The 25,031-nt window shown below is 44.1% G+C and overlaps 1 long non-coding RNA gene across 2 annotated transcripts; it reads left to right on the top strand.

Moving 5' to 3' along the window:
* The first annotated feature begins 2,989 nt into the window (after positions 1-2,989).
* On the top strand, positions 2,990-25,031 carry LOC134294270 (uncharacterized). 2 transcript variants are annotated; one of them, XR_010001223.1, is made up of 3 exons: positions 2,990-3,059; positions 18,339-18,427; positions 24,181-25,031. It is a non-coding gene; the product is annotated as an uncharacterized LOC134294270 (long non-coding RNA). The 2 variants fall into 2 exon arrangements; XR_010001222.1 differs by lacking the exon at positions 2,990-3,059 and adding an exon at positions 3,197-3,445.

A 25,031-nucleotide genomic window follows, 5' to 3' on the forward strand; every position in this document is an offset into this window, starting at 1 on the left:
AAGCCGCTTAAACATCAAATTAGGTTATGGTTTTACAAATTAAGCACCAAAACATCATGTTATACATCAAGTTTGACAGAAAAAGTAGATCAATATGCAGTAATGCTATGTAGTAATTACTGTATTTACTTATGAATTTAGCACCAAAATATCACGATGTATTGAAAACATTGAGTACAAAAATGCCTTGGATAATCCAGAAGCTTGGATAAGTGAGACTCTACTGTAATAATAATAGAATCTTGTGGTTAGATATGGATTCCATCTCCAAGATATCTCTATTTGGACAGAAACATAATGGTTTCTTAATATTGCGAGCTGCTTTGTGAGATAAAAGTGGTATGTAAATATAATAATTATAATAATAATAATAATAATAATAATAATAATAATAATAATAATAATAATAATAGAATCTCCAAGTTATCTCTATTTGGATATAAACATAATAGTTTCTTAATATTGTGAGCTGCTTTGTGAGATAAAAGTGGTGTGTAAATATAATAATAATAATAATAATAATAATAATAATAATAATAATAATAATAGAATCTCCAAGTTATCTCTATTTGGATATAAACATAATAGTTTCTTAATATTGCGAGCTGCTTTGTGAGATAAAAGTGGTGTGTAAATATAATAATAATAATAATAATAATAATAATAATAATAATAATAATAGAATCTCCAAGTTATCTCTATTTGGATATAAACATAATAGTTTCTTAATATTGCGAGCTGCTTTGTGAGATAAAAGTGGTGTGTAAATATAATAATAATAATAATAATAATAATAATAATAATAATAATAATAATAATAGAATCTCCAAAATATCTCTATTTGGACAGAAACATAAGGGTTTCTTAATATTGCGAGCTGCTTTGCATCTCAGTCAAGAGATAAAAGTGGTATGTAAATATAATAACTTTGGATAAGCGAGTGTTGGATAAATGAGACTCTACTGTATATACATCTGTAGAATAATGTCCAGAGAATATGATTTCTATTCTTTCTGCATCCATTCTTGGCTCAGCAATTGCTTGTATATCCAGAAAAGTGCATACCCCCAAAATGTACATTTATTCGACCACCGCAAACAAGATAAACAAGGCGGAATTCTGCGCACAAAATTGCTCGCAGCTGCAAAATCCACATACAAAAACCATACATCGCCAGGATAGATAACACTATGTCAGTGATGGCCAACCTATGACACGCGTGTCCGCACTGACACGCCTAGCCATTTTTGCTGACACGCTTCTGTATGCAGATTGATTGGACGACTATGTCTTTTGTGGCCAAATTCGGTGTGATTTGATCCTGTGGTTTTGTTGTTTACTCCATGGGAATTATGCACATTACACACACACACACACACATATATATATTCTATTATTATTCTATTATTATTGTAGTATATTATCATATTATTACTATATTATTATATTATTATTATTCATTGCTCATGACTACATTGAAACTAGAATAGAGAGAAATCAGCATGGAAACTGCAAGAGGTGCCATAGATTGTTGTACATGGAAATAATGGTAGCACAGTAGAGTCTCACTTATCCAACATAAAAAGGCCAGCAGAACGTTGGATAAGTGAATATGTTGGATAATAAGGCGGGATTAAGTAAAAGCCTATTACACATCAAATTAAGTTATGATTTTACAAATTAAGCACTAAAATATAATGTTTAACAACAAATTTGACGGAAAAAGTAGTTCATTACGCATTAATGCTATGTAGTAATTACTGTATTTATGAATTTAGCACCAAAATATCACGATATATTGAAATCATTGACTACAAAAATGCGTTGGATAATCCAGAACGTTGGATAAGCGAGTGTTGGATAAGTGAGACTCTACTGTATATATAAAAGGGTAATGAAATTTCAGCCTAGGACAAAACAACAAAACTACACATCCCAGAAACACTTGGATAATTGGATAAGTGAGACTCTACAGTAAATAGTTTTTGATTTATTGAATACAGTTTATTTATTTATTTTTCAAACTTATATGCCGCCACTCCCCTAGGGCTCGGAGTGGCTTACAAGAACCGGCTAAAATCAACAATTTAAAAAACATTTTTAAAACATCTTTTAAAAAAATAAACATCTTAAAAACATCCTATTATCCAGTTATATATTACAGTTATACATTTTTGTGATTTAAACTATACATATTGTGAAATTATGTTTTTCTCTCTCGAAGTGACACACCACCCAAGTCATGCTAGGTTTTTTGGTGAATTTTGACACACCAAGCGCAAAAGGTTGCACTATGTGGACACATCATTGCACTATGTGAACACAATGATTGTTCCTGCGTTATAAATGTCATTTCCCGACGTTGCTTTGCTCACGAATATGGGAAGTGACGAAAGGAAATGTCTTCGCTTTCGTGCAAATTCCCAAAAACCTGGGCCGCCCAAGAGAGCTCTCCGAAACCAAGCAAGCGAAATTTCAGAATTCTGCGTAACGACAATACAACATTCAGATTGTTTCTTCCCCTCCGCAGGTGGAAGGCCGCCCCCTGCTGACGTTAACCAGCGGAACCCCTCGCCACTTGACATCTAGGCCTGCGATGTGAGACAAGAGGAGAACCCAAGGCCGGCGCTGGCCGACACAAGGTGATTTGGTTCATTTCTTCCGCTCGCGCATGGACTCACCTGCATTTGCAGACGGAGCCTCCTTCCGGCCTCCCTTTGCTCCTTCCACGCCGAGGAAAGGCAGGCAAAGCGCACACCCGGCGCCTGCCTCGCACCGTCCTTCCGGCACATTATGCGCCGGGCCCCCGCGAGCGAATCCTCGAAAACCCAGAAACATATCACAAGGGGGGGTTATTGATTTTCATTCCTGCGGTGCCCCCCCCCCCATCCCTTTCCACCGGATCAATGCGGCCCCGATCAATACGCCGAGTGGGAGATTCACCCATGTGGCACACACACACACACACACACACACACACTCCAACGTGCGCTTTCTCTCTCTCTCGCTCTCGAAACGCACACGGCTCTTGATGAACGGGGCACGCGATGGGTTTGTCTGTATGTATTTGCACACTTAGAGAGAGAGAAAGATCGGAGAACCCTCTGTCCCATTCAGAATGGGTTGTGGGGTTGCTTATCTGTTGTCTCTGTGAATGCATATGACCATTGGTCGGAGCATTAATAAATTGGTTGATTGACTGCTTATATGTTTGACATTGCAATAGGAGTCTCGTGTTTCGCAAGACCTTGCGAAACTACCATTTCCGCAATTCCATGACATTACAAAAAGGTAAAGGTAAAGGTTTTCCCCTGACGTTCAGTCCAGTCGTGACCGACTCTGGGGGTTGGTGCTCATATCCATTTCTAGGCCGAAGAGCCGGCGTTGTCCATAGACACCTCCAAGGTCATGTGGCTGGCATCACTCTTACCTTCCCGCCGGAGCGGTACCTATTCATCTACTCACATTTGCATGTTTTCGAACTGTATCTTGTTGCTTTGCAGAATGAGCTTGGACCAAGTCTTAGATTCCATAGTTCTAGATTCAGGGGCTGGATGGCCATCTGCCGGGAGGGATTAGATTGAGCCTTGCTTCTTTGCAGAATGAGCTTGGACTGGATGTCCCTTTGGGTCCCTTCCAACTCTCGGATTCTCTAGTTCTGAGATTCAGGAGCTGGATGGCCATCTGTCGGGAGGGATTAGATTGTGTCTTGCTGCTTTGCAGAATGAGCTTGGACCAAGTCTTAGATTCTATAGCTCTAGGATTCAGGGGCTGGATGGCCATCTGTGGGGAGGGCTTTGATTGTGTCTTGCTGCTTTGCAGAATGAGGTTGGATTCTATAGTCTATGTTTCAGGGACTGGATGGCCATCTGCCGGGAGGGATTAGATTGTGTCTTGCTTCTTTGCAGAATGAGCTTGGACCAAGTCTTAGATTCTATAGTTCTAGATTCAGGGGCTGGATGGCCATCTGTCGGGAGGGATTTGATTGTGTCTTGCTTCTTTGCAGAATGAGCTTGGACCAAGTCTTAGATTCTATAGTTCTAGATTCAGGGGCTGGATGGCCATCTGCCGGGAGGGATTAGATTGTGTCTTGCTTCTTTGCAGAATGAGCTTGGACCAAGTCTTAGATTCTATAGTTCTAGATTCAGGGGCTGGATGGCCATCTGCCGGGAGGGATTAGATTGTGTCTTGCTTCTTTGCAGAATGAGCTTGGACCAAGTCTTAGATTCTATAGTTCTAGATTCAGGGGCTGGATGGCCATCTGCCGGGAGGGATTAGATTGTGTCTTGCTTCTTTGCAGAATGAGCTTGGACCAAGTCTTAGATTCTATAGTTCTAGATTCAGGGGCTGGATGGCCATCTGTCGGGAGGGATTTGATTGTGTCTTGCTTCTTTGCAGAATGAGCTTGGACCAAGTCTTAGATTCTATAGTTCTAGATTCAGGGGCTGGATGGCCATCTGTCGGGAGGGATTTGATTGTGTCGTGCTTCTTTGCACAATGAGGTTGGAGCAAGTCTTAGATTCTATAGTTCTAGATTCAGGGGCTGGATGGCCATCTGTCGGGAGGGATTCGATTGTGTCTTGCTGCTTTGCAGAATGAGCTTGGACCAAGTCTTAGATTCTATAGTTTTAGATTCATGGGCTGGAAGGCCATCTGCCGGGAGGGATTAGATTGTGTTGTGCTGCTTTGCAAAATGAGCTTGGACCAAGTCTTAGATTCTATAGTCTATGTTTCAGGGGCTGGATGGCCATCTGTCGGGAGGGCTTAGATTGTGTCTTGGTGCTTTGCAGAATGAGTTTGGACCAAGTCTTAGATTCTATAGTTCTATGATTCAGGGGCTGGGTGGCCATCTGTCGGGAGGGATTAGATTGTGTCTTGGTGCTTTGCAGAATGAGTTTGGACCAAGTCTTAGATTAACTAGTTCTATGATTCAGGGGCTGGGTGGCCATCTGTCGGGAGGGATTCGATTGTGTGTTGTCAAAGGGTATCTGGCCGGGATCACAGGGTTGTTGTATGTTTTCCGGGCTGTCTGGGCATGTTCCAGAAGTATTATCTCCTGACGTTTCGCCCACATCTATGGCAGGCATCCTCTGAGGTTGTGAGGTATATGTGGGCGAAACGTCATGAGAGAATGCTTCTGAAACATGGCCATACAGCCCGGAAAACATACAACAACGCTGATTAGATTGTGTCTTGCTTCTTTGCAGAATGAGCTTGGACTGGATGTCCCCTGAGGGTCCCTTCCAACTCTTGGATTCTCTAGTTCTACGATTCAGGGGCTGGATGGCCATCTGTCAGGAGGGCTTTGATTGTGTCTTGCTGCTTTGTAGAATGAGGTTGGACCAAGTCTTAGACCCTATAGGATTCAGGAGCTGGATGTCCATCTGTCAGGAGGGATTAGATTGTGTCTTGCTGCTTTGCAGAATGAGCTTGAACCAAGTCTTAGATTCTATCGTCTGTGTTTCAGGGGCTGGATGGCCATCTGTCAGGAGGGCTTAGATTGTGTCTTGCCTCTTTGCAGAATGAGCTTGGACCAAGTCTTAGATTCTATAGTTCTAGATTCAGGGGCTGGATGGCCATCTGTCAGGAGGGCTTAGATTGTGTCTTGCCTCTTTGCAGAATGAGCTTGGACCAAGTCTTAGATTCTATAGTTCTAGATTCAGGGGCTGGATGGCCATCAGTCGGGAGGGCTTAGATTGTGTCTTGCCTCTTTGCAGAATGAGCTTGGACCAAGTCTTAGATTCTATCGTCTGTGTTTCAGGGGCTGGATGGCCATCAGTCGGGAGGGCTTAGATTGTGTCTTGCTGCTTTGTAGAATGAGCTTGGACCAAGTCTTAGATTCCATAGTTCTAGATTCATGGGCTGGATGGCCATCTGTCAGGAGGGCTTAGATTGTGTCTTGCCTCTTTGCAGAATGAGCTTGGACCAAGTCTTAGATTCTATAGTTCTAGATTCAGGGGCTGGATGGCCATCAGTCGGGAGGGCTTAGATTGTGTCTTGCCTCTTTGCAGAATGAGCTTGGACCAAGTCTTAGATTCCATAGTTCTAGATTCAGGGGCTGGATGGCCATCTGTCGGGAGGGCTTAGATTGTGTCTTGCCTCTTTGCAGAATGAGCTTGGACCAAGTCTTAGATTCTATAGTTCTAGATTCAGGGGCTGGATGGCCATCAGTCGGGAGGGCTTAGATTGTGTCTTGCCTCTTTGCAGAATGAGCTTGGACCAAGTCTTAGATTCCATAGTTCTAGATTCAGGGGCTGGATGGCCATCTGTCGGGAGGGCTTAGATTGTGTCTTGCCTCTTTGCAGAATGAACTTGGACCAAGTCTTAGATTCTATCGTCTGTGTTTCAGGGGCTGGATGGCCATCTGTTGGGACAGATTAGATTGTGTCTTGCCTCTTTGCAGAATGAGCTTGGACCAAGTCTTAGATTCTATAGTTCTAGATTCAGGGGCTGGATGGCCATCAGTCGGGAGGGCTTAGATTGTGTCTTGCCTCTTTGCAGAATGAGCTTGGACCAAGTCTTAGATTCCATAGTTCTAGATTCAGGGGCTGGATGGCCATCTGTCGGGAGGGCTTAGATTGTGTCTTGCCTCTTTGCAGAATGAACTTGGACCAAGTCTTAGATTCTATCGTCTGTGTTTCAGGGGCTGGATGGCCATCTGTTGGGACAGATTAGATTGTGCCTTGCCTCTTTGCAGAATGAGCTTGGACCAAGTCTTAGATTCTATCGTCTGTGTTTCAGGGGCTGGATGGCCATCTGTCAGGAGGGCTTAGATTGTGTCTTGCCTCTTTGCAGAATGAGCTTGGACCAAGTCTTAGATTCTATAGTTCTAGATTCAGGGGCTGGATGGCCATCAGTCGGGAGGGCTTAGATTGTGTCTTGCCTCTTTGCAGAATGAGCTTGGACCAAGTCTTAGATTCTATAGTTCTAGATTCAGGGGCTGGATGGCCATCAGTCGGGAGGGCTTAGATTGTGTCTTGCCTCTTTGCAGAATGAGCTTGGACCAAGTCTTAGATTCTATCGTCTGTGTTTCAGGGGCTGGATGGCCATCAGTCGGGAGGGCTTAGATTGTGTCTTGCTGCTTTGTAGAATGGGCTTGGACCAAGTCTTAGATTCCATAGTTCTAGATTCATGGGCTGGATGGCCATCTGTCAGGAGGGCTTAGATTGTGTCTTGCCTCTTTGCAGAATGAGCTTGGACCAAGTCTTAGATTCTATAGTTCTAGATTCAGGGGCTGGATGGCCATCAGTCGGGAGGGCTTAGATTGTGTCTTGCTGCTTTGTAGAATGAGCTTGGACCAAGTCTTAGATTCCATAGTTCTAGATTCATGGGCTGGATGGCCATCTGTCGGGAGGGCTTAGATTGTGTCTTGCCTCTTTGCAGAATGAACTTGGACCAAGTCTTAGATTCTATCGTCTGTGTTTCAGGGGCTGGATGGCCATCTGTCGGGACAGATTAGATTGTGCCTTGCCTCTTTGCAGAATGAGCTTGGACCAAGTCTTAGATTCTATAGTCTATGTTTCAGGGGCTGGATGGCCATCTGTCGGGAGAGATTAGATTGTGTCTTGCTTCTTTACAGAATGAGCTTGGACCAAGTCTTAGATTCTATAGTCTACGTTTCAGGGGCTGGAAGGCCATATGTCAGGAGGGCTTTGATTGTGTCTTGCTTCTTTGCAGAATGTGATTGGACCAAGTCTTAGATTCTATAGCTCTAGGATTCAGGGGCTTGATGGCTATCTGTCGGGAGGGATTAGATTGTGTGTTGTTGAAGGCTTTCATGGCCGGGATCACAGGGTTGTTGTATGTCTTTCGGGCTGTGTGGCCATGTTCCAGAAGCATTCCCTCCTGACATTTCGCCCACATGTATGGCAGGCATCGTCAGAGGTTGTGAGGTATATGTGGGAGAAACGTCATGAGAGAATGCTTCTGGAACATGCCCATACAGCCCGGAAAACATACAACAACCCTGATTAGATTGTGTCTTGCTTCTTTGCAGAATGAGCTTGGACCAAGTCTTAGATTCTCTAGTTCTATGATTCAGGGGCTGGATGGCCATCTGTCGGGAGGGATTAGATTGTGTCTTGCTGGTTTGCAGAATGAGCTTGGACCAAGTCTTAAATTCTTTAGTCTGTGTTTCAGGGGCTGGATGGCCATCTGTCGGGAGGGCTTAGATTGTGTCTTGCTTCTTTGCAGAATGAGCTTGGACCAAGTCTTAGATTCTCTAGTTCTATGATTCAGGGGCTGGATGGCCATCTGTCGGGAGGGATTAGATTGTGTCTTGCTTCTTTGCAGAATGAGCTTGGACTGGATGTCCCTGAGGGTCCCTTCCAACTCTCGAATTCTCTAGTTCTAGGATTCAGGGGCTGGATGGCTATTTGTCAGGAGGGATTAGATTGTATCTTGCTGCTTTGCAGAATGAGCTTGGTATGGCTATGTATCTATTATCTATATATCTTAAATTCTATAGTCTGTGTTTCAGGGGCCGGATGGCCATCTGTCGGGAGGGCTTAGATTGTGTCTTGCTTCTTTGCAGAATGAGCTTGGACCAAGTCTTAGATTCTCTAGTTCTGAGATTCAGGGGCTGGATGACCATCTGTCGGGAGGGCTTAGATTGTGTCTTGCTTCTTTGCAGAATGAGCTTGGACCAAGTCTTAGACTCTATAGTTCTATGATTCAGGGGCTGGATGGCCATCTGTCGGGAGGGATTAGAATGTGTCTTGCTGGTTTGCAGAATGAGCTTGGACCAAGTCTTAGATTCTATAGTTCTATGATTCAGGGGCTGGATGGCCATCTGCCGGGAGGGATTAGATTGTGTCTTGCCTCTTTGCAGAATGAGCTTGGACCAAGTCTTAGATTCTATAGTTCTATGATTCAGGGGCTGGATGGCCATCTGCCGGGAGGGCTTAGATTGTGTCTTGCCTCTTTGCAGAATGAGCTTGGACCAAGTCTTAGATTCTATAGTTCTATGATTTAGGGGCTGGATGACCATCTGCCGGGAGGGCTTAGATTGTGTCTTGCCTCTTTGCAGAATGAGCTTGGACCAAGTCTTAGATTCTATAGTCGATGTTTCAGTGGCTGGATGGCCATCTGTCGGGAGGGATTCGATTGTGCCTTGCTTCTTTGCAGAATGAGCTTGGACCAAGTCTTAGATTCTATAGTCTATGTTTCAGGGGCCGGATGGCCATCTGTCGGGAGGGATTCGATTGTGTCTTGCCTCTTTGCAGAATGAGCTTGGACCAAGTCTTAGATTCTATTGTCTGGGTTTCAGGGGCTGGATGGCCATCTGTCGGGAGGGTTTAGATTGTATCTTGCTGGTTTGCAGAATGAGCTTGGACTGGATGTCTGCTTGGGGTCCCTCCCAACTCTCAGATTCTCTAGTTCTGAGATTCAGGGGCTGGATGGCCATCTGTCGGGAGGGCTTAGATTGTGTCTTGCCTCTTTGCAGAATGAGCTTGGACCAAGTCTTAGATTCTCTAGTTCTGAGATTCAGGGGCTGGATGACCATCTGTCGGGAGGGCTTAGATTGTGTCTTGCTTCTTTGCAGAATGAGCTTGGACCAAGTCTTAGATTCTCTAGTTCTGAGATTCAGGGGCTGGATGACCATCTGCCGGGAGGGCTTAGATTGTGTCTTGCTTCTTTGCAGAATGAGCTTGGACCAAGTCTTAGATTCTCTAGTTCTGAGATTCAGGGGCTGGATGACCATCTGCCGGGAGGGCTTAGATTGTGTCTTGCTTCTTTGCAGAATGAGCTTGGACCAAGTCTTAGATTCTCTAGTTCTGAGATTCAGGGGCTGGATGACCATCTGCCGGGAGGGCTTAGATTGTGTCTTGCTTCTTTGCAGAATGAGCTTGGACCAAGTCTTAGATTCTCTAGTTCTGAGATTCAGGGGCTGGATGGCCATCTGTCGGGAGGGCTTAGATTGTGTCTTGCTTCTTTGCAGAATGAGCTTGGACCAAGTCTTAGATTCTCTAGTTCTGAGATTCAGGGGCTGGATGACCATCTGCCGGGAGGGCTTAGATTGTGTCTTGCCTCTTTGCAGAATGAGCTTGGACCAAGTCTTAGATTCTATAGTCGACGTTTCAGGGGCTGGATGGCCATCTGTCGGGAGGGATTGGATTGTGTCTTGCTTATTTTCAGAATGAGCTTGGACCAGATGACCTTTGGATGTTCCCTTCCAACCGTAGGCCTGTATTCCAACCCTTGGGCTCCCGACCATGGGCCTTAGGCCGTGGGGCAAAGGGAGCCAAGGCATGGCAGGCGCATGGATGGGGCGCATGATGTCTCCAGGAAGCCTCTCCGCTCCTTCCCTGCCTCCCTGGTGCTGAAAATGTTTTATCGAGCCGTTCCCCGGCAGCCAAGAAGTTCGGAGCCATCCGGCGCACAGGCCCTAATTCTTGTCTTCCCCGTTGCCATAGCTGCAGCGCAATTCCGGGTGTATTGATGTTCCCCCATTGATCTGCGCGATGGTGCGGTGTCTGGACATGAGGCAGGGCCATTGTGCCGGGGAGGCTGACAGACACCAATCAATACCACTCTTGCGCTCCCTCGCTCGCTCGCTCGCCCTGCCATCTTCCTCTCCGGCACAGCCTCCCCTTTGCGCGGCTGGGAGGGACCTAGCGCCGGGCCCGGGTCACTTTGCGGGGCGTCTGCACTCTACACTTAAAGCGGGTCGAGTTCCGCTGCCGTGGCTCCTTGCGACAGAACCGTGCGAGTTGTAGCTTCACAGTACCTTCACTAGATAAATCCGCAAACTACAACTCTCTCGCTCTGTCTCGTTCACATTGATTGCAATTGGGCCCTGTTTTTAGCTCAATGCTATAGCTTCACAAGGCCCTTTCCAACGCCTTTCCAAAGCTGAGTTGTTGTGCATTTTCCATGCCATCTTGCCATGTTCTGGAAGCATTCTCTCCTGACGTTTCTCCCACATCCATGGCAGGCATCCTCAGATGTTGCGAGGTCTGTCGGAAACTAAGAAACCAGACACATAAACCGTAGTTGCCTAGTTTCCAACAGACCTCACAACCTCTGAGCATGCCTGCCATAGATGTGGGTGAAATGTCAGGAGAGAATGCTTCCGGAACATGGCCATGCAGCCTGGAAAATGCACAACAACCCAGTGATTCCGGCCATTAAAGCCTTTGGCAACACCATCCCAAAGCCTTACCAAACTACAACTTTTTTGATTCCATGGCCTTGAGCCATTATTCTTAATTTTATTCTTATTCTTCTTATTGTTATTGTTATTATTATATTTGTTTATTATTATGGGTTACTGTGAGTTTTCTGGGCTGTATGGCTATGTATCTATTATCTATATATGTATCAAATTTATAATTATCAATCAACCTACCTATCTATCTATGTGGGTCACTGTGAGTTTTCCAGGCTGCCTGGCCTTGTTGTTGTTGTTGTTGTTGTTATTATTATTATTATTATTATTATTTTATTATGACACAGCAAACAAGATAGACATGCTGGATTTCGTTTCACAAAATCACAAGTCGAACACTTCCCAAGTGTCTAGGACTGTGTGATATATTTTCGGATGATGAGCGCAGATCCCAGTAGGGTGGCCTTTTATGTATTATTATTATTATTATTATTATTATTATCATCATTAATATATTGTATGACACAGCAAGCAAGATAGACATGCTGGATTTCGTTTCACAAAATCACAAGTCGAACACTTCCCAAGTGTCTAGGACTGTGTGATGTAGTTTCGTATGATGAGCGCAGATCCCAGTAGGGTGGCTTTTTATGTATTATTATTATTATTATTATTATTATTATTATTATTATTATTTGTCCTGCTCACTTCAAAGGATCAGTCTGAACGCAGATCAGAGATGGCTGCTCTCAAATCCAATCTTTATTGAAGAACACATGACTTTGGAAAAGTCAGGAATGACCCAATGTTTACATACAACTATTTTTATAACTTTTGATGCTACGTAACACCACACGTAAATATCATCATCAAGTCCCACCCCACAATATCACATTACTACTTTACTATTTTCACACACTAGACCAATTATAATTGTTTATACTTTCGGCCCCAAGTTCCCAGGCATATTCTATCTTCTTCTGCCAGGTGCTCCTGGGATTGTTTATGTTATGACTCCCAGTTACAGGGCTGAATTACCAAAGCCCTGTAACTGGGTTCCATGACATGGTGCCCTCCTTTTCTTCGTCCTCCTCTTCGGTTCTTCTTTCATCACAAGCCTGAAACAAAACAATAATTCTATGTGTCCATTTTGTCCAAAGTACCCATATATTTTTTCAGTAAGCTACGATGGAATACAGGGTGTATTTTCCCTAAACTTTTTGGCAATGTCAACTGGAAAGTCACCTCGTTGATAACACCCTGTATTCTAAATGGTCCAATATATTTAGGGCCCAATTTTTTCGAAGGTAGCCCCAGTTTGATGTTTTGGGTACTTAGCCACACTAAATCTCCTTTCTCCAATTTATCACCTTCCACCCTCTTTCTGTCTGCGAATACTTTATACTTTTTATGTGCTTCTTTTAAGGATGCAGTCACTTGACTCCAGCATTCCATCATTTGCGCTTTCCATTTCCCTGCCTCTGTTCCCTCATTCTCTGTCCATCTCGGCAGCTGGGGCAGAGGCTGTATTTCATACCCGTAAACTACCTCAAAGGGGGTTTTATTTGTTGCTGAATGTATAGTCGAATTAAAAGCTAGTTCTGCAAAAGCCAACCACCGAGACCAGTCATTTTGTCTCATGTTAGAGTACATTCGAAGGAACTGCCCAAGTGTCTGCTGAGTACGTTCTACCGCCCCATTTGTCATGGGGTGAAAAGCAGAACTTAAACTCCTTTCTGCTCCTAGCATTTCCAGGAATTTTTCCCAAAATTTTGCTGTGAATTGTACTCCTCTGTCACTGACAATTCTACTGGGACATCCATGCAGTTTGTAAATGTGGTTTATGTACAATTCAGCTAGTTTCTCGGCTGATGGTAGTTTCGTCAGTGCTATGAAGTGGGCCTGTTTAGAAAACAGGTCCAATACTGTCCAAATATAACGATGTCCTTTGCTAACCGGTAGTTCCCCCACAAAGTCCATAGCTACACATTCCCAAGGTCTGGTAGGTTCTGCTACTGTTTGTAATAATCCCATTGGCTTCCCTCCTCTCGATTTATTTCTGGCACAATCATCACATTGAACAACATAATTTTTTATGTCCTTCCTCATCCCTGGCCACCAGCAATGTTTTGCTATTGCTTTTGTTGTTTTTGTAATTCCTGTATGACCAGCGCTCTGGTTGTTGTGAAAACGATGCAAAATCTTGATCCTTAATGTTGCTGGGATATACAGTTTTTTGTTCACAAACCAAAATCCCCCCTTCTGCTCCCCCTGTTCTGCATTGGATGCGATCCACTGGTCTCCTTCATAAGACTGTTTCAGCTCGTTTCCCCAATTATCTTTTCCGTCGAGTTCAACCATAGCAGTGTTCTCTTTTTGGGTTTGTGCTCTTGTCCTGACAGCTAAGCCCCATTGTTTGTCAGAGAATATTGTTCCCTCTTTTGCTGTGGGTATTCCTTCGTGTTGAGGCATGCGTGAAAGAGCATCCGCCAAGACATTCTGCTTCCCTTGAAAAAACTTTAATTGGAAATCGAATCTGCTGAAGTATTGCGCCCATCTAATTTGTTTGGGGGACAATTTTCTAGGAGACTTTAAATACTGTAGGTTCTTATGGTCAGACCAAATTTCAAATGGGATTCCGCTTCCTTCGAGGAAGTGTCGCCAGCATTCTAAGGCTTTTAATATGGCTAGTGCCTCTTTTTCCCATATCGGCCAACATTTTTCAGTTTCGCTGAACTTCCGGGACAAATATCCACAGGGTTTTAAGTTCCCATTTTGATCCTTTTGCAATAGTACTGCCCCATACGCACAGTCTGAGGCATCGCAATGGATTATGAAAGGGCTCCTGATATCGGGGTGTTTTAGAATGGGTCCTTCTGTGAAGCATTCTTTTAGGGTTTCAAATGCCTTTTGGCATTCTGGCGTCCAACTCAGTTTGGCGCCAGGAGCTTTTACTTTTGCTGTCTCTCCTTTCCCTTTTGTTTTTAAAAGCTCAGTAAGGGGTGCAGTTATTTGCGCGAAGCCTTTTATGAAGGATCTATAAAAATTTGCAAACCCCAGAAACGATTGCAATTGCCTCCTTGTTTGAGGCACTCCCCATTCTTTTACATCTGCTACTTTAGCTGGATCCATAGCTAACCCTTCTGGAGATATCCGATACCCCAGAAAGTCAATTTGAGTTTTATTGAATTCACATTTGGACAGTTTTGCGTACAGCTTTGCTTCTCTTAGTCTCTGCAAAACTTCCCGGACCAATTTTACGTGCTTTTCCTTATCTTCAGTTACGATCAAGATATCATCAAGAAATATGAATACCCCTCTGTACAATAACGGGTGTAGTATTTCATTTATAAGCTGCATAAAGCAGCCGCCTCCGTTTTTTAACCCGAAAGGCAAAATTTCGTATTCAAAATGGCCGAATGCGCAGGAAAATGCAGTTTTCCAAGTATCCTCCGGTTTGATCCTTAATTTATGATACGCTTCAATTAAATCCAGTTTAGTAAATATGCTCCCTTTCTTCAATACGGTAATTAAATCCTTGACTAAGGGCATAGGGTATTTATTGTCCTTAGTAATTGCGTTTAAATTTCGATAATCAATGCACAATCTTAGGGAGTTGTCTTTCTTTCTCCTAAATAACACTGGGGCCCCGAGAGGAGAATTGGATGGCTTAATGAAGCCTCGCGCCAGGTTTTTATCAATGTATTTCCTCAATTCCTCCTTCTCCTGCACAGACATGGGATACACTTTTGGTTTGGGTAAGCTTGCTCCTGGGGTTATTTCAATTTCTACTTCTATATTCCTTTTAGGAGGCAATTTACTGGCCTCTTTCTGATTGAAAACATCCACAAAGTCCCTGTATTCAGGTGGCAATAGCTGTGGGTCTATTTCCCCTGCTTCATCTTCCTCGTCCTCCTCTTCTGCAATTTTGCTTATCTCCCATTGCATCTGCTGTTCTTTGAATGCTAGGCTTTTTCCTCTCCAATCTACTTCAGGATTTGCCTGTTCGAGCCATGGTATCCCTAATATTACGTGGTATGTGGCAATAGGGGCTATCACAAAGGATATTCTTCCTTCCCATTTGCCTATTTTACATGGGATTCCTCGTATTTCCTTTGTAGATACTTCCCCAGCAGCGACTGATCCATCTAGCTGCGAAAATGCAATTGGGGAGTCAAGCGCCATCTGCTGGCATTTCAGCGCTCCTGCTAACTCCGGGGTTATGATATTTCTAGAACACCCACAATCCACAAATGCCTTGCAGGTGGCCCGATTTTCTAGCCCTGAGAGGCAGATTGGCACTACTATCATGCGGTTGTCCCGACTCACCAGTTTTTCTGAAGATTCTGGGGCCTGCACCTCCTCTTCCGCGCGCCTCCCGGTTGCTGGCTTGGGCTTTGGGGCTTTTGGCGGCTCCCCCTTCCGGGCCCAGCATTCTGCTGCTCGATGGCCCGTCTTCCCACATACAAAGCATCCCGGTTTAGGTTTGTTGTCATCTCCTCTGGAGGGAATCCCCGGCCTCCCTCCGGGTCTTTCCTGCTTCCTCGTTTCTCCTCGGCCCCTCGCCACCGGTCTTTGCTGGCCGCTGCCGCTCCTGAAGCGCTTTACTTGGGCCAGGGTGGATTCGACGCGCCCCGCTAGTTGAATCCATCCCTGGAGCGTTTCGGGGTCGTCTCTGTGCGCTGCCCAGCTGAAAATCTCGGGGCGCAGTCCCTCTTTAAATAATTCCACTTTGGTCACTTCAGACCATTCTGGTACCCTTTCCGCGAGGTGAAGGAATTCCTCTGCGTACTCGGGCACTGTTTTGTCCCTCTGCTTTATTCCTTTCAGCTGGTCTCGAGCCCTCAATTGCTCTAGCCGGTCTCTGAACCGGTTTTCCAGTGCGGCGAGGAAGCGGGGCACTGACCTCAGGCATGGGTCGCGTCTGGCATGAAGCTGCACATACCAGCTGGCTGCTCCTCGCTTTAGTGTGTTGCCGATGGCTCGAACCCTGCTTGCCTCGGAGGGGAATGTGTGTGCATTGTCTTCCATGTATCCTCTGATGCTAATTAGAAAAAAGTTCAGTTCATCTGATTCCCCTCCGTATTCTAGTTTGAGGTCTTCCCTTCTAGGCATCCATTCTGCAGCTCGTTGATGCTGTCTGGGAGGCATGGGGAAGGGTTGCATCAGGTTTCCTCGGGCGGCTCCTTGGAACACGCCGCGCCCCACTCCGGTGGTCATTCTGCGCGGCTCCCGAAAGTCTGCCGCCGCTGTCGGCTCTTCCGCCCATCCGCATACTGGCCTTGCTGTAGCCCCCTCATCTCGCCTTTCCTCGTCGTACGGCACATCCTCCTCCTCTTCCTGGATCCCCCGCTCCTCTCCGCCTTCGTCTGCAAATCCACTGGACCCGATCCCTGGCCCCAGTGGCCTTTCCACCCCGACGCCCATTCGGGGGGTTGGGAGCTCTGTTGGAGATGGCGGCCTCAGAGTTCCCAGGGCTCGCTGACGCTCCACTTCTCGCGCCATTCTGTCCCGGAACTCCAGCTCCCGCCAGTATTCCTCATCTCCCTCGTCCCTTGCCGCCACGGGACTCTGCGTTGAAGCTCCCCTCTGGCTCCAATCGCCTCCTTTGCTTGGCTCTCTCTCGGCGCCATATCGGATGTGCTCTTTTTGGAGATTCTCTTCCAATATTGGCACTATTCTCCCCACGGTATCCGACAGCCTGGATAAGTGAGTTTCCAGGATGGATAACCGCAGGGCCACGGTCTCCGGCATGCTTCCTCCAGATCCCCAACTGGTTTCTGCCGCCGCCGGAACGCCTCTTTCCCCTCTGGGAATCCTCTGGGTCACGCCGTCCGGCTTGGGGTACCCCGTAGAGGAAGCTATGGCTTGCAATGTCTCTTCTGCCAACGGCAGAGCTCCCAGCGGAGGCCCCTTTGCTCCGTCATGGCTTTGATCTCCTTCCCTGCTCATTATCACTTCACTGCAAATTTGCAGGAGGGTGAGAACTGGATTCCTGACTTAGTTGTCCTGCTCACTTCAAAGGATCAGTCTGAACGCAGATCAGAGATGGCTGCTCTCAAATCCAATCTTTATTGAAGAACACATGACTTTGGAAAAGTCAGGAATGACCCAATGTTTACATACAACTATTTTTATAACTTTTGATGCTACGTAACACCACACGTAAATATCATCATCAAGTCCCACCCCACAATATCACATTACTACTTTACTATTTTCACACACTAGACCAATTATAATTGTTTATACTTTCGGCCCCAAGTTCCCAGGCATATTCTATCTTCTTCTGCCAGGTGCTCCTGGGATTGTTTATGTTATGACTCCCAGTTACAGGGCTGAATTACCAAAGCCCTGTAACTGGGTTCCATGACAATTATTATTATCATTAATATATTGTATGACACAGCAAGCAAGATAGACATGCTGGATTTCGTTTCACAAAATCACAAGTCGAACACTTCCCAAGTGTCTAGGACTGTGTGATGTAGTTTCGTATGATGAGCGCAGATCCCAGTAGGGTGGCTTTTTATGTATTATTATTATTATTATTATTATTATTATTATTATTATCATTAATATATTGTATGACACAGCAAGCAAGATAGACATGCTGGATTTCGTTTCACAAAATCACAAGTCGAACACTTCCCAAGTGTCTAGGACTGTGTGATGTAGTTTCGTATGATGAGCGCAGATCCCAGTAGGGTGGCCTTTTATTTATTATTATTATTATTATTATTATTATTATTATTATTATTATTATTATATTGTATGACACAGCAAGCAAGATAGACATGCTGGATTTCGTATCACAAAATCACAAGTCGAACACTTCCCAAGTGTCTAGGACTGTGTGATGTATTTTCGGATGATGCGTGCAGATCCCAGTCGGGTGGCCTTTTGCAGTTGGCAAAATATTATTATTATTATTATTATTATTATTATTATTATTATTATTATTATTATTCATGCTATGGGATCATGGGAGTTGTAGTTTCGCAAGGTCTTTCACCTTCGTTGGATATCATTGCACAGAGTAAAATGGTTTCAAACTGTATTGAGTCGTTGGTGTAGATGCCCTTTGAGAACAAGAAATCCGCCGACGAAAGAGATGGTTTGCAAAGGGAAAGAGGGACTAGTTTCTATGTTGGTATTTACACCAGTTGTAAGATTTGAATAATAATAATAATAATAATACTTTTATTTATTACCTGCCTCTCTTTAGGGCTCCGTGCAATTGCTTGTGCCACCGGGAACAGAGCCATGGATTCAGTGCTGCAATTGATCCTGACCAAAGCTCCATCGATTCTGCAGGTTTGTGTTTCTCACTCTTGGAGGCCCCGAAAGGCGCTCTGCACATGCTCAGAGGAAGGCTTGCCCAACCCATTGTTCTTTGCCTTTAATCTCCAACTTGCTTGTGCAAATGAGTCTCTTCCCGCCTCCGGGAAAGCTTCGGAGCCCCCGATTTGTGTTGTTTTGCCCGCATGTTATATACGGCTCTCCCCCCGCCTTCCCTCTCGCGCTGCTAATAATAACCAGCCGCACATTAAAAACCCATCTTCTGGCCTTGTTGTTGTTGTTGCGTTTTTTTTTTAAGTTGGAGAGGCTTTTTGTGGCACTTTGCTTGTTTAATGGCTCATCTTCAGCTGGCTTTAATGTCGGCCGCTGAAGGGGAAGCGCGGCTCCGAGAGACCGAAAAAAGCAAATATCGTGCCCGATGGCTCCATATTCAGCCCCTATAAGACCCCAATCAGAACTACTTCTTTTGAAATTGGAGGGTTGAATGAAAAGTAATGCCTCCACCTTCATAACTCCTCAACAGATGGCAGTCCTGGTCTGCGGCAGTAGACTCTGCTCTACAGTTAGTTCCATTTGGCGGGAAGCCTTAGCATTGAATGGTTGTGTTGTTAAAGTGCGAAACATGGAACCCTGCGCAGATGGGGAAACCTTAGCATTGAACGGTTGTGTTGTTAAAGTGCAAAGTATGGAACCCTGCGCAGACGGGGAAGCCTTAGCATTGAACGGTTGTGTTGTTAAAGTGCAAAGTATGGAACCTTGCGCAGACGGGGAAGCCTTAGCATTAAACGGTTGTGTTGTTAAAGGGCGAAGTATGGAACCCTGCGCAGATGGAGAAGCCTTAGCATTGAACGGTTGTGTTGTTAAAGGGCGAAGTATGGAACCCTGCGCAGATGGAGAAGCCTTAGCATTGAACGGTTGTGTTGTTAAAGTGCGAAGCATGGAACCCTGCGCAGATGGAGAAGCCTTAGCATTGAACGGTTGTGTTGTTAAAGGGCGAAGCATGGAACCCTGCGCAGATGGGGAAGCCTTAGCATTAAACGGTTGTGTTGTTAAAGGGCGAAGCATGGAACCCTGCGCAGATGGAGAAGCCTTAGCATTGAATGGTTGTGTTGTTAAAGTGCGAAGCATGGAACCCTGCGCAGATGGGGAAGCCTTAGCATTAAACGGTTGTGTTGTTAAAGGGCGAAGTATGGAACCCTGCGCAGATGGAGAAGCCTTAGCATTGGACGGTTGTGTTGTTAAAGGGCGAAGTATGGAACCCTGCGCAGATGGGGAAGCCTTAGCATTAAACGGTTGTGTTGTTAAAGGGCGAAGTATGGAACCCTGCGCAGACGGGGAAGCCTTAGCATTGAACGGTTGTGTTGTTAAAGGGCCAAGTATGGAACCCTGCGCAGACAGGGAAGACTTAGCATTGAAGGGTTGTGTTGTTAAAGGGCCAAGTATGGAACCCTGCGCAGACGGGGAAGCCTTAGCATTGGACGGTTGTGTTGTTAAAGGGCGAAGTATGGAACCCTGCGCAGACGGGGAAGCCTTAGCATTGAACGGTTGTGTTGTTAAAGGGCGAAGTATGGAACCCTGCGCAGACGGGGAAGCCTTAGCATTGAACGGTTGTGTTGTTAAAGGGCCAAGTATGGAACCCTGCGCAGACGGGGAAACCTTAGCATTGAACGGTTGTGTTGTTAAAGTGTGAAATATGGAACCCTGTGCAGACGGGGAAGCCTTAGCATTGGACGGTTGTGTTGTTAAAGGGCGAAGTATGGAACCCTGCGCAGATGGAGAAGCCTTAGCATTGAAGCTCAGGGTGGATCACAGAACATACATATGTGTGGCAAACATTCAATGCAGTTTATATACAAACAAGACAGACGATTGTACATAGATAGCAGTATATAGGCGTTTCCTATCTTCGGCATCTTGGAGGCTTTTGCTCGGTTCTGGTCACAGAAGGTGCTGTCGCTCGATCTCCTGTCAAATTGCTTTTTTTGTAAACTTCCTCTTTGATCCAATCGTCAGCATTTTCTCGCATTTCTGGGTGCCTTTAAAACACCTCCCCGTTTTTAAAAGTACCTATTTATCTACTTACATTTTGCTTTCGAACCGCTAGGTAGGCAGAAGCTGGGCTAAAGGCCAGGAGCTCACAGATTTCGAACTGTAAACCTCTTTCTTGATTGACAAGATTTACTTTTTAAGTGGAGGGCCGATTCATGGTCCCTCAGATTGTTGAGGGGCCGAATTATCATTTGAAAAAAAACCCGAACAAATTCCTATGCTCATTGCACATGTCTTATTTGTAGTGCAAAAAAACCCCCAACAACAATCATTTATTTATTTATTTGTTTGCCCCCGAAGGGGACTCAGAGCAACTTACAAGTTGAATGTACATGCAATATATTATATTATTAGCATAGCACAATATTAGCATTATATATTACTATATTGTACTATACCATTATACCATAATATTATTAGTAATATTACATATAATATATAATATATAATTACTATTATTATATTATACAATACTAGCTGTGCCCGGCCACACGTTGCTGTGGCTAGGACTTACTTTTTCTTTTCTTTTTGTTGTATGAACGTAAAGGCGTGGATGAGAGGTTGTGCTGTCAATTTTCGAGGGGCTTTTAGTTTAGTTGTTTTGTCCAGTGTCGTGATTCCATTACCCTTTTATATATATAGACTAGCTGTGTCCGGCCACGCGTTGCTGTGGCGAAGTATGGTGGTATGGGAAATAAAGTATTGAGGAATTGGTGGTAGTTAAGGTAAAGGGTAAAGGTTTTATCTTACATTAAGTCCATTATAAATGGGTTATATAGTTGTGTGGAAGGGCCTTGAGTCTACCCTGCCATATAATCCAGTGGAAATCAGATAATCTGTATTTTATAGGCAGTGTGGAAGAGGCCTAAGTGAGGCCTAAGTCTGCCTGTCCCCTGGGCTGAGTGGGTGCTAGGAGACCAAGTGGGCGGAGCTTAGCCTTCTAACTGGCAGCAATTGGATAAAAACAATTATTCCTCTCCCTCTAATTAGGACTTTATATTTCTTTTCTTTTTGTTGTATGAACGTAGAGGCATGGATGAGGGGTTGTGTTGCCAAGTTTAGTGTTTCTGGGATATGTAGTTTTGTTGTTTTGTCCTAGGCCGGAATTTCATTACCCTTTTATATATATAGATTATTATATTGTATTATTATTATTAGCCGCCCTGAGTCCCCTATTGGGTGAGAAGGGCGGGGTAGAAATACTGTAATAAATAAAGAAATATTATATTGTATTACATTATGATATTTATTATCAATATTATATGTATACACAATATATTATATTAATACCATATCATTCATTTACAATATTTCATTTACAATATTGGTTAATGAAAAAACAATACAATATTTAAAAATAAAAATAATTTTAACCAACATACTGTAAACTTATCAGGATTACAATGGGAATTGTGGGCCTGCTTCTGGCCAATGAGATAATCAAGTAGGATTGTTGTTGTTGTGCCTTCAAGTCATTTCAGACTTTGGGCGAGCCTAAGTCTAAAACTGAGGGCGGGGGCCAGGTCAATGGCCTTGGAGGGCCGCATCCGGCCCCTGGGCCTTAGTTTGGGGACCCCTGATCCAAAGGCTCCTTGAAGCATAGTTTGAGAACTGCTGGCCTGAAGGAATGTTCATTCTCCAAATCTAGGTCCTCCGGTGCGACTTCCACCGTAGAATGTTGTTGGAAGAGCTAGAGATTCTTAGAAAAGGGGCAACAAAGCAGGTGTTGTCGACCGCGTTTTAGGGGATCGGGCCCTTAAGGAGAGAGCCGATCCGGTCCTGAGAGAACGGACCTTGGCGGAGCCAATAGGAAAATATGAGCCGCAATACAACCTGAAGCCAAAATGAAGAAGGTCCGCCAAAGTTGAAGGAAAATCCGCCAAGGAGTCTTTATTGAGCGATTCAGCTGAAAAGGACTCTAGTAGCGATCATTCAGTCTACTAGGGTCCCACATAATCAAAATAAAGCCATATTTATACAAAGTTTCAGTCTGACAGCCCTTTGAATTTCCCGCCCCGCTCCCCCGCCCATCTGATCGCTGATAGGCTAGAAGGTTGAACGAGGCGGGCTTTCGTTTCCCGCCTTGCTCTGTTGGCCCAATAGGGAGCTGCTTTTTGTCTCTACTCGAGCCAATCAGGAAGGAGAAGGCGGGAGTTATTGAAACAATGAAGTGACAGGGCAGGAAAGATCGGATTAATTCCTGCTAGACCGATTTCTAAAGGGATTAATGGCAGCAATCAAGGATGTCCGGGTTTCTATCACGTACACAGATTTTAGATATGCCTTGGGGTGTCAGAGGTGGAAGCAAAGATGGGTGGTGATGAGCCATAATTGACAGGCTCTGCAGGGCACCTTCCTGAGGTGTCCTGGTTTTTTCTTTGGGTGAGATATGACAATGTTTGCCTTGGGGCGAATCACCTTTAGGTCAACACTCCGAATTCGGCGACTCAAGCCCTATATTGTCCATGCAATCTGAATTTGATTGGGTTTAGCGGTGGCAGATTATCCTTTTGTTTTTGGGAAGGGAAGCCTGGGTCATAGGAAATGGGATAGGTTCTGGGGTTCAGGTTGAGTTCAAAATATTTCCTATTTGATTTCATGACTTGGCAATTATATGAAATAAAATGAAAAATAAAATAAAGTTGGAATATAAACCCTGCTGGGAAGAATACATATTTTCCGGGGATCCCAAAGAGTACAAATACATATAGGCAGACAGATAGATTTCATGGAAATAAGGGAGAATCCATAAAAGTGAGTTACATTGCATAAAGGGGAATCATGAATGATATAAACAATTGAAAATATTTGATAAGAACGAAGTTCATAACATCTGGAGAACCCAGCATGGAAATTCATAAAAGTGGAGTTTTAGCAGCATGATTTTACAATTCATGAAGTTGTTATCTCTTGCCTCAGAGTGCAGGGATAATCCACAGTAAACTCCAGTAAAAAGTCTCAATCACCTTCTACTATAAATATATGGAATATATATATATTTATATATTTATATATATTTATATAAATTTATATATATATTTATATATATAAATATATCTAAATATAAATATTATATAAATATATATAAAGTCTTGATTTTTGAACTATCTTTTACAAAGTCCTGGGGGGAGGGTGGTCACCTCGATCACACAGGGAAGGGACGCGGAGGCCAAAGTCCCACCTTGGCGACAGGGGAATTTATGGACCAAGCGAACCCGGGGCCCCGGCGGATCCCGCACCCGCCGCAGGTTATCGGAAAAGTCTAAATTTAGATCCTCCAGGCAGACCGCCAGGCTTCTGTGGAGCGGCTGAACTCGGTGCTTCCCTGAATTATTAACTCCACTTTCTCTCTGCCTGGTTGGCCTGGCCCCGCGGCCCACTAATAGAGGCGTTTTAATTTGTGTCTGTCTCGACTCTCCCTCGGAAGCAACGGCTCTGGCAAGGAGGCCGGGCACCCTCTCGTGGGCCACCCTGGAGCTGCAACCGGCTCCTCGTTTTGTTCTGGAGTTCATTGTAGGCACAATATTTCAAATGACTTTACCACCTGTGGTGGACATGTGACAAATCGAAAAAATTTTGGAAAATGATTCACGCGGAAACACAAATGATTTTGAACCAAAAATTCCCTTTGAAAGCAGAATATTATTTACTAGGTATAACAGATATAAATACAAATTTTGATTTAAATGATGATATTTTATTCATATATTGTATTACAGCAGCAAGAATGATTTTTGCTAAGCAATGGAAAAGTGAAGATGTTCCGAAGAAAGACAGTTGGCTGAATAAAATAAGGGAAATACGTGACATGGACAAACTTACATTTCTTTTGAAAGAAACAAGAGGAAAAAGTGTTAGAGAAACAAACTGGAAAAAAGTAGATGATTACCTTAAAAGTTAAAAAAAATGCATTAATTGCTGAACTTTGAGAAAAATGAGTGATAAGATATAGCTACATACAGTGTATAAATGTATAAATTTAAGTAGGGAAGAGAACTTCCCATAAGAAGGAGTTTCCTGTTATTGGTTGTATTGTTTCTTCATTATGTAAAAGTTTTTCTTTTCTTCCCCAACCCCCTCCCTTTTTCCTTTACCTTTTGTAAGTTTTTTTTTCTGGTTTATTATTAGTATTTCCCCCCCCCCCCCCTTCCCCTTCTACCCTCACTTTTCCCCGTTTTTATCTGCAATCACTGTATGTGAAAAAGATTTAATAAACATTATTTAAAAAAAATATTTCAAATGACTTTGTGCATAAAACTTTGTGCACATGGGACTGCGCCCAGGCATTCAGCGAATAAGCTCACTGGCTGATGTAATTGGGTCGCAAATCTGTAATTGTAGCAGTAGTGAATGACTGAGGATGGTGCAATATCGCTGCCTTGCAGTGTTTTAATTTTTATATACTTTTTATCACGTTTTTATCATGTTTTTATCATGTTTTAATTGTTTTGTTTTATAGTATATTTGTTGCTGGCCCTCGTGGCAGAATGTAAGCCGCTCTGAGTCCCCTCGGGGAGAAGGGCGGGGTATAAATGCATGTAATAAATAATAATAAATAAATGGGACTGTC

This window comes from Anolis carolinensis, unplaced genomic scaffold (assembly GCF_035594765.1).
Source record: "Anolis carolinensis isolate JA03-04 unplaced genomic scaffold, rAnoCar3.1.pri scaffold_14, whole genome shotgun sequence".
NCBI lineage: Eukaryota > Metazoa > Chordata > Lepidosauria > Squamata > Dactyloidae > Anolis > Anolis carolinensis.